The following is a 15,988-nucleotide window of genomic DNA, read 5'->3' as shown; positions in this document are numbered from 1 at the left end:
CTTTCCTGTGAGTAACTGACACTTCAGTCTACTAAGAGCACACCACTGATAATATACAGTGTATACATATGTATATAAAATGTATATATATATATATATATATATACATATATATATATATATATATATATATATATATATATATATATATATATATATATATATATATATATATATATATATGAGAGAGGCATAAATTCCTATTTTTTGTAACCAGTTGTGGTTCATTTAACATTCAAACTATCAAGGTTATCTTATATAATAGGTTTTATAAATCCCTATAGGATCTTCTACTATTCAACAGCTAGCTGTAACTGACAGAACAATAAGGCCCAATGTCTGATTTGTGGAATCTGCATAGGTCACCCGTCCGGAAGATCTGCAAATCAAGCCACCTATAGGGATACGTGGGCATCCGCAAGTGAAATAAGGCATGCGGATTTAGTTTGCGGACCTTGTCGTCCAGAAAAGAAAAAACACAGCATGCTCCATTTCACTGCGGATCCCACACAGACAACTTCTATTGAAGTCAATGGAAGCCGTCCAAATCGGGGCCCATCTGCAATTGAGTTGTGGATTCTGCAGGAAAGCAGGAGTTTGCAAAAAAAAAAAAAAGAAAACTTCACTGCGCATGTGCGGCTCCCGCACACATCCGCAGTGAAAAAGAGAGGAAACCTGCAGAAGACCTGGATGGGTAGTAGAAGTCCCACAGTGTCCTCTGCTGGGTCGGATTCCACTGCAGGTTGAGGCCTCAGTCACACGGGCGTTTTTTCGCACGATTTGCGGATCACATAACAGATGCGCATCTGCAAATCGCGTGACCGGGTCCGACGATTCGCTGAAAAATCTGCACCTAGCAGCGTTTTCAGCGAAACGGCCCAGCGCTGCCCGCTATCCTCCTCCACAGCTGTGGCACAGCTGTGGCAGAGGAGAACGATGTTCGCCCATTGAATTCAATGGAGCCGGCAATACAGCCGGCTCCATTGAAAGCAATGGGCTGCCGGCAAGCTCTGGATGAATTTTCGGGGAAGGGCTTAAAATATAAGCCCTTCCCTGAAAAACCATCCTGCAAATGGGTAAAAAAAAAAAAAAAAAGTATACTCACCTTTTTCCTGCAGCCGGAGTTCAGCCGCGTCCGGCCGGCAGTTCTCCTGAACTGCTCTCTGTAGTATTGAGCAGGCGGGGATTTAAAATCCCTGCCTGCTGTATGGGCTGCCTCTGATTGGTCACAGCGCTCACCAATCAGAGGTAGCTCTCACTCACCTATTCATGAATTCATGAATGGGTGAGTGAGTGCTGCTTCTGATTGGCCTAGCGCAGGGACCAATCAGAGGCAGCTCACAGCTATTTTGAGATTTGAGCGCCACCTTGTAGCTAAAAAGAGTAATGATTCTGCAGTTATAAGTGTAATTTCAATGAGTGTGATTCTATTGGCTGGTGATGCTGAGGAGCATGCTGGGACAGGGAAGAGGCTGGACACAGGAAGAGGAGAGAAAGGTAGTCTTGGTGAGTGCTTTTCCTGTGGCCAAGGACATGCTCTATGAGGGTTCCTTCACACTGGCGAGACAGTCGTGCAATTTTCTTGCGATATGAGAGTGAGTGAAAATGCATGATTATGAAACCAATGATTTTCAATGGTTTTAATCTCATTTGCAATGTTTTCACTCCTGCCATGCTGCGTGAAAACAAAATCGCAGCATCTCCTATCTTTTTGCGACATTGCCCATTGTCCTAAATGGGGCTGGGGGCAGCAGCAGCATCACCATTGATAATAATGGGAGAAGATCACGATCACCTGCCGCGGCTGTGATAGCCGTGGCGGGGAAGAAGGAACGCAGGGATGCAAGGCTTTTTGAATTTGAAAATGCCTTGTATCCAAGGGTTTTCAGTAGGCTTGCTAGAATCACAGTCAGATATCGCTCTCGCCAGTGTGCGGAAGCCCTGAGTAAGCAGTGCTGAGGAGCAACTGCCAAAGAGTGGTTTGCAGCCAGACAGTATCTAACCCTCTTATAAGGGACTGCTAGAAAATTCAAAAGTGACTGTTCTCCAGTCTGCCTCCTCAGCAGAGTTTACTCATGGCACTTCCCACCATATTGCCTTCAATACCACGCTGACCACCACAACAGCAAAGCTACTAATTGGACCTCGCAAATGTTAAACTTCGGAGAAAAGGTCCTACAGTTAGTCCTCCATGGAGACTTTCCACGCTAATGGACACAAACCTGGGTAGGTAAGAGACAAAGTCTATTTAGTTCTCTTCTCAAACCCTTATTGGTGTTCAATCACAATGTTCATCAGATCGTGCCTCTGCTGAAGTACATATGTCATGCTGACAATGTTATTGAATTAAAGGGAACCTGTCACATCCCTCCAGTACCCTGAACTAAACCGTTAGGTGAGGTGACAGGGATCTGGGAGCTATATTTTTTATACGTACCTGCTCCCTGGCCCATGGATCTCACCTGTGAAGTCCCTGTGCTGGCCAAAAATCCAACTCTTTTCAGAGTCCCATGCAAGCGCTCTCCCGAACACTAACGTAGGACTCAGAAAAAGAAGACGATTTTCATCCGGTCCGTGATTTTCAGAGGGGGACACCGGGGGAACCAGGAAGCAGGTGAGCATGAAAAATACAGCACCCGGGTCGCTGTCAACGGCCCTAACTTAGTTCATGGTGTTGGAGGGAGGTGACAGGTTCCCTTTAATTCAGTTAATGACCATGTTACATCAACAACCTACTTCATTATTGATATACCTTAGGGCCTACAGCCCAACCGCCCTACAGAGAGCACTGTTTTCATGAACCATGGCCCTGGGAGGAAGACATGAAGCAGCTGCGGCTATCCACCCCAGATCGAAGTATCCAGCAGCTGGCACCAGAAACACGCGAGATAGGTCCCCTATCCCCCAGACCAAAGTGGAGACCAGCCACCATCTTAGCCACCCAAGCCCCTGGTTGCAAACAAAATTACATAAACTATTATCATTTCTTTTTTCCACTGTATGCAGACAGGTTAGAGTTCTGCTTTGGGACATTATCCTGTTGTAGCATGAAGTTTATTCCAAATCATCCAAAGGTTATAGTATGACCTCACACAATGGAGCCATAGCCTTCCTTGTTTGGCTGTAGTACACATATCTTTAGTTTCTTGCCAATTTGTCACTTGGTAGCCGTACTTTCTTAGAACAATAGACTGCTGGGTCTTGGCCGAAAGCTTTGTCTCAGGCCATTTTAAAACCACAGCTGCTGATGCCTCAGATACTCAAGTAGCCCAAACAATTGCATTTTTTGCTCATATAAATAGAACAGTGAATTCACCTATACTAACAAAACTGCAAAGGGTTTTACAATGATAAATGATGAAAGCCGTTTAACATGGTATTTTGGCATACTACCATAGTTTAGGATTAGCAAGCACAATGAGCCATTGTAACACAGGTGTGATGTTTGCTGAAATTGGGTTTTTGTATATCTATCTATATATTCCATTAAAAATCAGCCAAGAACAATAATGATAAAGACATCTCACAGTGATACCAAACTTTTCATTTGTAGTGTATTGTATGTCATGTTCGACACTCAGGAAATCTTGGACACTTATTGCATGCAGATTTATTATTGTGTTTAATGGGAGCTGTAAAAACTAGAGATGAGCGAACGTACTCGTCCGAGCTTGATACTCGTTCGAGTATTAGCGTGTTCGAGATGCTCATTATTCGAGATGAGCACTACGCGATGTTCGAGTTACTTTCACTTTCATCTCTGAGACGTTAGCGCGCTTTTCTGGCCAATAGAAAGACAGGGAAGGCATTACAACTTCCCCCTGCGACGTTCAAGCCCTATACCACCCCCTGCAGTGAGTGGCTGGCGAGATCAGGTGTCACCCGAGTATATAAATCGGCCCCTCCCGCGGCTCGCCACAGATGCGTTCTCACAGAGATCAGGGAAAGTGCTGTCTTGCTGGAGTTGCTATAGGGAGAGTGTTAGGAGTATTTTAGGCTTCAAGAACCCCAACGGTCCTTCTTAGGGCCACATCTAACCGTGTGCAGTAGTGTGGAGGCTGCTTTTTGCAGTGTTGCACATTTTTTTCTTTTGTATATCGGCCGTGCAGAGCATTGCGCCCTGCAGTAATTAACCATAGTCCAGGGCCAGTAGTGGTGGTGAGGCAGGGACAGAAGACATATTTATTGAATATAGGCAGTGGGCCTTTCCAAAAGCATTTGGGAAAAAAAATCTATTTGGGCTGCCTGTGACCGTCCTCAGTGTACTGGGTCTGTGCTGGGGGTAGTTGTCCTAATTCATACGCAGCCAGCTAAGTGTTACAGCAGGCTTGCGCAAAATTATTTCCTGGCTCTGTGTTGGCTGTTACATCACCGCTGTATTCCAGTCCACAGTGCAACAGTCTGCAGTTATTTTACATACTCCAGGGCCAGTAGTGGTGACGCAGAGAGAGAAGACATATACAGTGTATATAGGCAGTGGGCCTTTCCAAAAACATTTGGGAAAAAAAATCTATTTGGGCTGCCTGTGACTGTCCTCAGTGTACTGGGTCTGTGCTGGGGGTAGTTGTCCTAATTCATACGCAGCCAGCTAAGTGTTACAGCAGGCTTGAGCAAAATTATTTCCTGGCTCTGCTGTGCGTTCCGTAAGCGAAGTCAGCCTCCAACCACAAGCCAATAAGTGGCACATTTAGATACAGCATTCTGTTTCTGCACTACTGGTAATGCAGCATGCTGAGGGGTAGGGGTAGGCCTAGAGGACGTGGACGCGGGCGAGGACGCGGAGGCCCAAGTCAGGGTGTGGGCACAGGCCGAGCCAGTGCGGTGGCCAAGGGTAGAGGCTGGGCCAGACCGAATAATCCACCAACTGTTTCCCAAAGCACCCCCTCGCGCCATGCCACCCTGCAGAAGTCAAGGTGCTCTACGGTGTGGCAGTTTTTCACAGAGACGCCTGACGACCGACGAACAGTGGTGTGCAACCTTTGTCGCGCCAAGATCAGCTGGGGAGCCACCACCACCAGTATGCGCAGGCATATGATGGCCAAGCACCCCACATGGTGGGACGAAGGCCGTTCACCGCCTCCGGTTTGCACCACTGCCTCTCCCCCTGTGCCCCAACCTGCCACTGAGATCCAACCCCCCTCTGAGGACACAGGCACTACCGTCTCCTGGCCTGCACCCACACCCTCACCTCCACTGTCCTCGGCCCCATCCAGCAATGTCTCTCAGCGCAGCGTCCAGACATTGCTAGCGCCACTGTTTGAGCGCAACCGCAAGTACTCCGCCACACACCCGCACGCTCAAGCGTTAAACGTGCACATTGCCAAATTGATCAGCCTGGAGATGCTGCCGTATAGGGTTGTGGAAACGGAGGCTTTCAAAAGCATGATGGCGGCGGCGGCCCCGCGCTACTCGGTTCCCAGTTGCCACTACTTTTCCCGATGTGCCGTCCCAGCCCTGCACGACCACGTCTCCCACAACATTGTACGTGCCCTCACCAACACGGTTACTGCCAAGGTCCACTTAACAACGGACACGTGGACAAGCACAGGCGGGCAGGGACACTATATCTCCCTGACGGCACATTGGGTGAATTTAGTGGAGGCTGGGACCGAGTCAGAGCCTGGGACCGCTCACATCCTACCCACCCCCAGAATTGCGGGCCCCAGCTCGGTGCTGGTATCTGCGGCGGTGTATGCTTCCTCCACTAAACCACCCTCCTCCTCCTCCAACGCAACCTCTGTCTCGCAATCAAGATCTGTCAGCAGCAGCAGCACGTCGCCAGCAGTCGCTGTCGCGCGGCGTGGCAGCACAGCGGTGGGCAAGCGTCAGCAGGCCGTGCTGAAACTACTCAGCTTAGGAGAGAAGAGGCACACGGCCCACGAACTGCTGCAGGGTCTGACAGAGCAGACCGACCGCTGGCTTTCGCCGCTGAGCCTCCAACCGGGCATGGTCGTGTGTGACAACGGCCGTAACCTGGTGGCAGCTCTGCAGCTCGGCAGCCTCACGCACGTGCCATGCCTGGCCCACGTCTTTAATTTGGTGGTTCAGCGCTTTCTGAAAAGCTACCCACACTTGTCTTACCTGCTCGGAAAGGTGCGCCGGGTCAGCGCACATTTCCGCAACTCCAAGACGGACGCTGCCACCCTGCGGACCCTGCAACATCGGTTTAATCTGCCAGTGCACCGACTGCTGTGCGACGTGCCCACATGGTGGAACTCTATGCTCCACATGTTGGCCAGACTCTATGAGCAGCGTAGAGCTATAGTGGAATACCAACTGCAACATGGGCGGCGTAGTGGGAGTAAGCCTCCTCAATTCTTTACAGAAGAGTGGGCCTGGTTGGCAGACATCTGCCAGGTCCTTGGAAATTTTGAGGAGTCTACCCAGATGGTGAGCGGGGATGCTGCAATCATTAGCGTCACCATTCCTCTGCTATGCCTCTTGAGAAGTTCCCTGCAAAGCATAAAGGCAGACGCTTTGCACTCGGAAACGGAGGCGGGGAAGACAGTATGTCGCTGGATAGTCAGAGCACCCTCATGTCTATATCTCAGCATGTTGAGGAGGAGGGGGAGGAGCATGAGGAGGAGGGGGAAGAGACAGCTTGGCCCACTGCTGAGGGTACCCATGCTGCTTGCCTGTCATCCTTTCAGTGTGTATGGCCGGAGGAGGAGGAGGATCCTGAAAGTGATCTTCCTAGTGAGGACAGCCATGTGTTGCGTACAGGTACCCTGGCACACATGGCTGACTTCATGTTAGGATGCCTTTCTCGTGACCCTCGCGTTACACGCATTCTGGCCACTACGGATTACTGGGTGTACACACTGCTCGACCCACGGTATAAGGAGAACCTTTCCACTCTCATTCCCGAAGAGGAAAGGGGTTCGAGAATGATGCTATACAACAGGGCCCTGGTGGGCAAACTGATGGTAAACTTCCCATCCGACAGCGCTAGTGGCAGAAGGCGCAGTTCCGAGGGCCAGGTAGCAGGGGAGGCGCAGAGATCAGGCAGCATGTACAGCGCAGGCAGGGGAACATTCTCCAAGGCCTTTGCCAGCTTTATGGCTCCCCAGCAAGACTGTGTCACCGCTCCCCAGTCAAGGCTGAGTTGGCGGGAGCACTGTAAAAGGATGGTGAGGGAGTACGTAGCCGATCGCACGACCGTCCTCGGTGACGCCTCTGCCCCCTACAACTACTGGGTGTCGAAGCTGGACACGTGGCCTGAACTCGCACTGTATGCCCTGGAGGTGCTTGCTTGTCCTGCGGCTAGCGTCTTGTCAGAGAGGGTGTTTAGTGCGGCTGGGGGAATCATCACGGATAAGCGTACCCGCCTGTCAACCAACAGTGCCGACAGGCTTACACTCATCAAGATGAACAAAGCCTGGATTTCCCCAGACTTCTCTTCTTCACCAGCGGACAGCAGCGATACCTAAGCAATACGTAGGCTGCACCCGCGGATGGAAGCATCGTTCTCTATCACCATCAAAAACGGGGACATTTTTGCTTCATCAATCTGTGTATAATATTCCTCCTCCTCCTCCTGCTCCTCCTCCTGAAACCTCACGTAATCACGCCGAACGGGCAATTTTTCTTAGGCCCACAAGGCTCAGTCATATAATTTTTGTAAACAATTTTTATACGTTTCAATGCTCATTAAAGCGTTGAAACTTACACCTGAACCAATTTTTATTTTAACTGGGCTGCCTCCAGGCCTAGTTACCAATTAAGCCACATTAACCAAAGCGATTAATGGGTTTCACCTGCCCTCTTGGTTGGGCATGGGCAATTTTTCTGAGGTACATTAGTACTGTTGGTACACCAATTTTTTGGGGCCCTCGCCTACAGTGTAATCCAATTAATTTTTTGCCCACCTGCATTACAGCTGACGTTACATCAGCTGTGCTGGGCACTGCAATGGGATATATTTATGTACCGCCGGTGGGTTCCAGGGAGCCACCCATGCTGTGGGTCCACACGGAGTTGTAACTACATGTGTCCACTTCTAAAGAACCCCAGTCTGACTGGGGCATGCAGTGTGGACCGAAGCCCACCTGCATTAAACATGACATTACCTCAGCTCTGATGGGCAATGCTATGGGATATATTTATGTGCCGCCGGTGGCTTCCTGGCACCCACCCATGCTCTCGGTCCACAGGGACTTCACAATAGGGAGTTGTACCTGCCTGTGTCTATGAATTAAAAAGCCCGGTCAGGTTGGGGCATGCAGTGTGGGCCGAAGCCCACCTGCATTTAATCTGACGTTAGCTCTGCTGTCCAGGGCACTGCAATGGGATACATTTATGTACAGCCGGTGGGTTCCAGGGTGCCACCCATGCTGTGGGTGCACACGGAATTCCCATTGCGGAGTTGGGGATTCCCAGTTGTACCTGCCTGTGACTATTTATAAAAAAACGCGGTCTGACTGGGGTATGCAGACACCTTGACAGAATGAATAGTGTGTGGCACATAGATTCCCCATTGCTATGCCCACGTGTGCAGCTCCTGATGGTGGTGGCACAGGATTATATTTCTCATTGCTTCTGTACAGCATTGTGGGCTATTGCCCCGCCCCTTTTAAAGAGGGTCGCTGCCTAGCCGTGCCAACCCTCTGCAGTGTGTGCCTGCGGTTCTTCCTCATGGCAGACGCACTTATAAATAGACATGAGTGTGGCGTGGCATGAGGGCAGCTGAAGGCTGCGCAAGGACAATTTGGTGTGCGCTGTGGACACTGGGTCGTGCAGGGGGGGGTTGGGCAGCGTGTAACCCAGGAGAAGTGGCAGCGGAGTGTCATGCAGGCAGTGATTGTGCTTTGTTGGAGGTAGTGTGGTGCTTAGCTAAGGTATGCATTGCTAATGAGGGCTTTTCAGAAGTAAAAATTGTTGGGAGGGGGGGGGGGCTCACTCTTGCCGCTATTGTGGCTTAATAGTGGGACCTGAGAACTTGAGATGCAGCCCAACATGTAGCCCCTCGCCTGCCCTATCCGTTGCTGTGTCGTTCCCATCACTTTCTTGAATTGCCCAGATTTTCACAAATGAAAACCTTAGCGAGCATCGGCGATATACAAAAATGTTCGGGTCGCCCATTGACTTCAATGGGGTTCGTTATTCGAAACGAACCCTCGAGCATCGCGAAAATTTCAGCCCGAGTAACGAGCACCCGAGCATTTTGGTGCTCGCTCATCTCTAGTAAAAACCCTTCTCGATTGGTTAACTGCAAAAGGAAGCGGGCAGGGATGTAACTAGAGAAGACATACATAAATTGCAATACCACACGTTATCTATCTTATGACCTGTAGTACCCACAACAAAAAATGTGTAGGCTGCACTACACGCCAACCTAAAATTCTGATATCTGAACATGATACAGCTTCTCAACCCACTTCTACAATTAGGCATAGAATTCTGGCATTCTAGGTTTAAATCTGACGAAGGGCAACTTCTGAATGGTGTTTTTATGTTCTCTTTGTGTTTGTTTCCTGTTCTTCTCCTTTGAAGCAGAAAGGACAATTATAATGGCTCAGTTATCAGTACTGCTGCCTTGCAGTGCTAGAATTCTAGCTTCAAATCTGTCCAAGGGCAATATCTGGATGTTGTTATTATTTTCTGTTTATGTTTATTCTTCTGGTTCTTCCCCTCCTCTAGAACAATAAGGGCTCATGTCCACGGGCAAAATAAGAATTAAAATCCGCAGCGGATTTTAACTCTTCTCCTGCCCGCGGATCCGTATCCCATAGGGATGCATTGACCACCCGCGGGGTAGATAAATACCCGCGGATCGTCAATAAAAGTGATTTTTTTAAAAATGGAGCATGAAAAAATCTGGACCATGCTCCATTTTCATGCGGGTCTCCCGCGGGGACGGCTCCCGCGGGCTTCTATTGAAGCCTATGGAAGCCGTCCGGATCCGCGGGACACAAAAATCTGATTTTACTCACACGCTCCGGTTCTTCTCTTCGCCGCGGCGTCATCTTCTCTCAGTCGCATGCGCGGGGCACGTCACCGACGTCATCATGCACATCCGCCGAGCCGAAGAAAGAAGATCCGGCCGCGACGAGAGAAGATGACGCCGCAGCGAAGGAAGTATCCGGAGCGTGTGAGAGGTAAGTTAATTCTGATTTATTCCTATTTTCAGCGCTCATGTCCGCAGGGCAGGAGGGACCCGCTGCAGATTCTCCATGGAGAATCCGGAGCGGGCCTGATTTTCCCCGTGGACATGAGGCCTAAAGGCAGGTGTGGTGACTCAGTTGTTTGCAGTCCTGGAGTTCTACATTCAGATCTATACAAGAACAACTGGATGTTGTTTTTATGTTATCTTTGTGTTTATTCTTTTCTTCCTTTGCAGCAGAACAGCCAAGTGTGGTGGCTCTGCTGTTAGCACTGCTGCTTTGCAGTGTTGAAGTTGTAGATTCAAATCTGAACAAGGACAGCATCTGGATGGGGTTTTCATGTTCTCTTTGTGTTGATTCTTGTTCTTCTCTTTTAGAACAGAATGGACAAATATGGTGGCTCAGTTGTTAGCACTGCTGCTTTGCAGTACTGGAGTTGTAGTTTCCAATCTGACAAAGTGCAACATCTAGATGAAGTTTTTATGTTCTTATTATGTTTATTCTTGTCGTTCTTCTCCTCCAAAATAGAATGGACAAGTGTAGGGGCTCAATTGTTAGCACTACTGTCCTGCATTCCTTGAGTTCTAGGTTCAAATGTGACAAGATCTGGTTTTATATTCACTTTGTGTTTATTCTTGTTGTTCTTCTCCTCCAAAGCAGAATGGGCAAGCGCGGTGACTCAGTTGTTAGCACTGCTGATTTGCAGTGTGGGGGTCACATTCAAAGAACACAGGGGCACACACTCTCTCTTGGGTAGGTCAGTTAAGAGAATTTTCAATGGGAGTCGGTATTGGCTGAATTACTTTTTGAAAATTGTGTCGGACATTCCGAACCTGAATATTTCAATAATCTCTCTACACTAGCCATGGCTACTCATTCCAGTCACTGTTCTCTGCAGAACTTCACAGAAATATTTTTGTCTGCTCATTTTTTTCCAGTACCCTCCCAATGTTTTACACACTTCTTCACAATTTCCCTAGTGATAGTGCCCCAGATAGTAATAATACCACCCATGGTGTCCCCTTTTTGACCCCTGTAGGTCCCACACAATATGTGCTACTTTTAGTGACCCCACACAGTAAAATTGCCCATTTTTATGTCACCACTGTATAATAATATCCCCTTTTAAGCCACAACTGTGTAAAAATGCACCCTTAATGTACGCACTCAGTAACAATGCTTTCTGTTGATCACCCTTCAGGCCCCCACTCAGTACAATGCCCAATTTTGTCACTATTTTGTAATTATATACTGTTTTATTACCCTACTCAGTAAAAATGCCTCCTTAATTTCCCGGCTCACTAATAATGCTCTCTTTTGTGCCCACTTGACTCTCCACACTATTGGTGCCTCAATAATGCCCCTTTTAGTTCTCTCAAACTGTATAATTGCTCCCTTTTATGATGCCACTCAGTAATAATATCCCCTCTTATGTCCCCACTTAGTAATAATGCTCCTGATACCTCCAGTTGGCAATAATACCTACTTTTACACCCCTAGTCAAACTATACCCCCCTTTATGCCTCCACTCATTAATAATGCTCCCTTGTATGCTCTAGGTAATAATGTTTCCTTTTATACCCTCACTTATGAATAATGCCCCATTTTATGCTGTAAACGGTAAAACTTCTGTACTTCTTTTACTCTACCTGCCACTTTGGTTCTTGTCCCTCTGGTGACTATTTTCCTCCTGGCAATCTCTGGCCTCAGCTGAACAATGGTCACGGGTTTAGAGGGCATGTGACGTTTGTCAAGAAGCAAGAGTGGACTAGAGAAACTATGATCGGAGCTGCAGGGGTAGTAAAAGAGGTGAGTATAGTTTGTTTTTTTATTTGGTATTCTCCCACTTCATGAAAAGTAAATCAAAGCCTTGAAATAACCTAATTTAACTACAACTAAATCAGCTGCTATGACTTGTTACAGCGGTGATTAAACCTCTGAAAACGGGATATGCAAAAAAACAGAGCTCTGACAACTATAAAGATATATTATAAAATGAGTTAGCACCGAAATGTTGTTCAAAATGATGTTCTTAGTTAAGGGTACATTTTCATAAGTAAGCAGTTGAAATAACCTTTCTGAAATTGTGACCTTTCTTGTGTAGTAAATGATGCTGCTGCTTACTTGCATTTTATTCATAAAATATACAATGTAGCAGTAGTCAGCAAAGTCATACTGGGGTCAACAGAGGAAATTATTCTGTGGCTCTACCCTCTAGCTATACATTTGTCCTTTTAAATGCATAGCATAGTACAATCTGATGTTTTAATTGGATACACAAAGCCATACTATTAATAATGATGAATAGGTTATTTATGGAACATCCTAAAGAACTGATAAATCCACTTCAGATGAGGTTACCATGAGTCCTGTTATGGATAGGCCTCTTTATCATGCCTCAACCTCTGGTTGTCAAGTCTGTTGCCAGAAGTCAATATACCGAATGGGGGGGCAATTTATGTCAACCGCCTAAAAGTGAAAACTCCTTCAAAAGGCGAGTATTACTTTAAGACTTTTAAATACTTTTGTTTATAACATTTTTGAGATCTGGAAATTTAATTCAGTGGTCAACAAGAAGTTCCTAATTTCAGCAGATTCCAACCTTCACAGGCATCCATACCACTTCAGCATTTCAAAAGTGGTTTTAAGCTGTTCTGTACATTTTGTATTTTGTTTGTTTGCTCTTCTTTAGCAAGGATTGCAGATGCCATCTAAAATTGTCCGTCAAACAAAAATGCCACATACAGTAAAAACCAAAATAATTGTAATGATAGTTCATTTTATTTTTGATCTAATATAATGAATTCAATATAAAAAGCAGAATCGGAATACTAATGCCTTGCAAACTGTTCTCCCAGCTTTCACTATGATTGACAAACTTGTGCTTCTGCCGAGTGAATCTGGTAGCTCTCCCTTCACCCACTAATAGATGTCATTAAGAAACGGAGACACAAATACACTGACAATGGGGATGCTGAAGGCATATACACGTGTGAAAGCGCTGGTGTATGAAGGCATCTGTGAAAGATAAACTTCTTTCCTTTATTTCTTTTTATCTGCAGGAAAGGTGGAGCATTTTCCAGAAAAAAAAGCGCTGAGTGGATGTCTTTGTGCTAATAATATCACTGTGAAGCCTGTGGCCTGAGTGACAGGTCTGATTCATCAAGGTAACAGGATCTGTTCTCATTCAGATGACTCTTCTTTATGCACACGACAGGCGCAAGGCATAATTGCTAGTCTCTTGGTGAAAACATTAGTACAGGACTACCCCCTACTGGATTCTGACTATAAAACAAAAAAACCTGCATAAATAGTACAAAACATAAGCATTCAAAATGCATACTTTAAAGGACTATGAAAAACATCACAGCTTGGACAACATTAATAACCATTCATAATATCCACTTAATGGCCACATTAGACACCTGTCCTTTCATGATTGAAGCTTCCCTGTATGGAAATTAGATACATGACCCCAGAGTGCAACATAAAATCAAGTGAGCAAGTTTTCTGTGGATCAGTGCCAGTGCGAATTGACATTAGAATGGGAAAATTTAGCAAACTAAGCAACTTCGAGCATGGCATGGTCATCCGTACTGAACTAGCCAGGCCAGTATTTCAAAAACTGACAAGCTTGTGGAGTTTTCTCAAGCAGCAGAGTTTACTGAGAATGGCATAATTGAGGGAAAACATCCACCAAAAGGGAATCCTGTGGACATAAACAACTCATTGACAAAAGTGTTTATTATAAAACCCAATAAAAATTATTGAAAAGAAAAGGGGATGTCAAAAATCTATCTGATTAGGGTGGTGCACAGACAGGCAAATTGCTACCGAATGCAAAGTGGGTGTTCTAAATTTTTACTTGGATTAACCAACCTGCTAGAATACATTACTTAGCACAGATGGGTTATAACAGCAGATGACTGGTCCAAGTGCCATTACTGTCTAAGAGAAACAGAAAGACAAGACTCCAGACGGTGCAACTACTGCATCACTAAGTAGTCAGAAGCATTGTCTGATGAGATGAATCCATATTTCTGGTGCACCATGCTGATAGGAGGTTTAGAATTTGGCACAAGCAGCATGAATCGATGAACCCTTCCTAAGAGGTGTCAACAGTTCAGACCTGTGGAGGGCGAATATTTTCTTGGCACGTCCTCGGTCCTCTGATACCTGTAGATGAACACCACAATAAATTGCTGTAGCTCTGAAAGCCAAAGAAGGTCTAACACGCTACTAGGTGGATGTCTCTAATCAAGTAGCCATTCAGTGTACAGTATTTCATTAACCTAGGCGATTCTATCTATCCATAGATCTATCTATCTATGCTCTGTTTTTTTGAAATAGTGCCTCAACTCCATTTCATAGACACAGGGAAGATTTTATGACAGCTACGTGTCTGAATTCTGTTCTGAGGAAAGTTACTAATTTTGCATGAGGGTTGGTGCAAAGAAAATTTCATATGCTATCTTAGCAGCAATTGTGGATTCATAATTTCTACTTTGAATTAACTTATTTTTCACTTTATGAATACACAAACCATTTCCTTTGTAGTAATCTTTCTTCTCTCCTTTCTCCTACCCTCTCTTTTCACTCCCACTTTATGCTGCTTTATGTTCCAAAGTATTGTATTTAACATTGCACCTTCCAGCATCACTGAAGAAGAGACTTGTTGCTGCAAAACATCTCTTTTTACTTGTTTATGAAAAAAATAGAAATCAGGTTTTTAGTTCTGACTCCTCACATTTAGAAAGTTGTGCCACACTACAGTATTTATTCTGCTCTCAAATTCCAATTTTTGCACAGATCTTTGCATATGTGAAACTTTTTGGCTTTTTTTCCTCTTCAAGTCTCCTTGAAACTTTCCAAAATAGATGGTGGGACTTCATGGAAGGGACAGGATCAACCAAAGCCCAACAAATTTACTATGAATACCATCAGAAACCCATATAAACCATACAGGTGGTTTCATAGTTTTGGTGCATGGGAGGGTCAAAGATGTTGCAAATTTATTTAAAAGTGCATACCAGACCGGTGCCCCCTAGTGTTAGTCTGGTGTCACATGAACATGAGCACATTTATTTGCATAGGCATTGCATTTTTGCACACGCATGTGTGTTTTTTAGGCTTTATTCACACGGGCATTTATTGCACCGATTTGCCATGATAAAATGCTGCCAAAAATCGCGAATATCTGAAGCATTGGATTCCAATGCATTTGTTCAGATGGGCGATTCTTGGGGGGCGTTAAATCGGCTTGCCGGAAAAAATAGCATGCATATTGCACATTCCGGGTGGCCGCTTTCACGCTGACCGGAAAAGATAGCTCTGGACCTATCTTTGGCCAGAATACGGCGGCCAGTCGCATATACTCCTATAGGAGCCTATAAGAGCTGTCAGAAAAGGGAGGTGAGAGGCAGTTTAGCAGCGGCTTTGTTTCACTCCATCTCCACCCCTTGCATGGCAGATTAGCACACTAGCTTCCGCTCCATCCCGCCCCCTCCCCTTGCAGGCAGACGGCAAGAGGTGGAGGGAGTTTAACAAAGCTAAACCATCTCTCCCCGACGGATGGTATTGGGCAACACAACTATCTCTCCCCGCCATCTGATTGGGCAACACAACGAGAGATGCAGCCATGACTTGGTTGCAGTTGCCTCTCGTTCATGAATTTTCAACCGCGAGACGCGTGTGGCCATAACTTGCATCACCCAGGTGAAGGAAGCTATATTGTATTTTTGTGCATGCAAACCGTGCAAGTACACTCCCATTGATTGCATAAAGCATGCTGTGTATTTTTATATGCAAACAAAATGCATGCACGAAATAGGCACATGTAAAAGAACCCATTGAAATAAATTAATTCTATTCATTGCGTATTGCGC

The sequence above is a fragment of the Eleutherodactylus coqui genome, chromosome 1 (assembly GCF_035609145.1).
Source record: "Eleutherodactylus coqui strain aEleCoq1 chromosome 1, aEleCoq1.hap1, whole genome shotgun sequence".
NCBI lineage: Eukaryota > Metazoa > Chordata > Amphibia > Anura > Eleutherodactylidae > Eleutherodactylus > Eleutherodactylus coqui.
The sequence above is the reverse complement of the archived record's forward strand: the minus strand, read 5'-3'. Positions refer to the sequence as shown.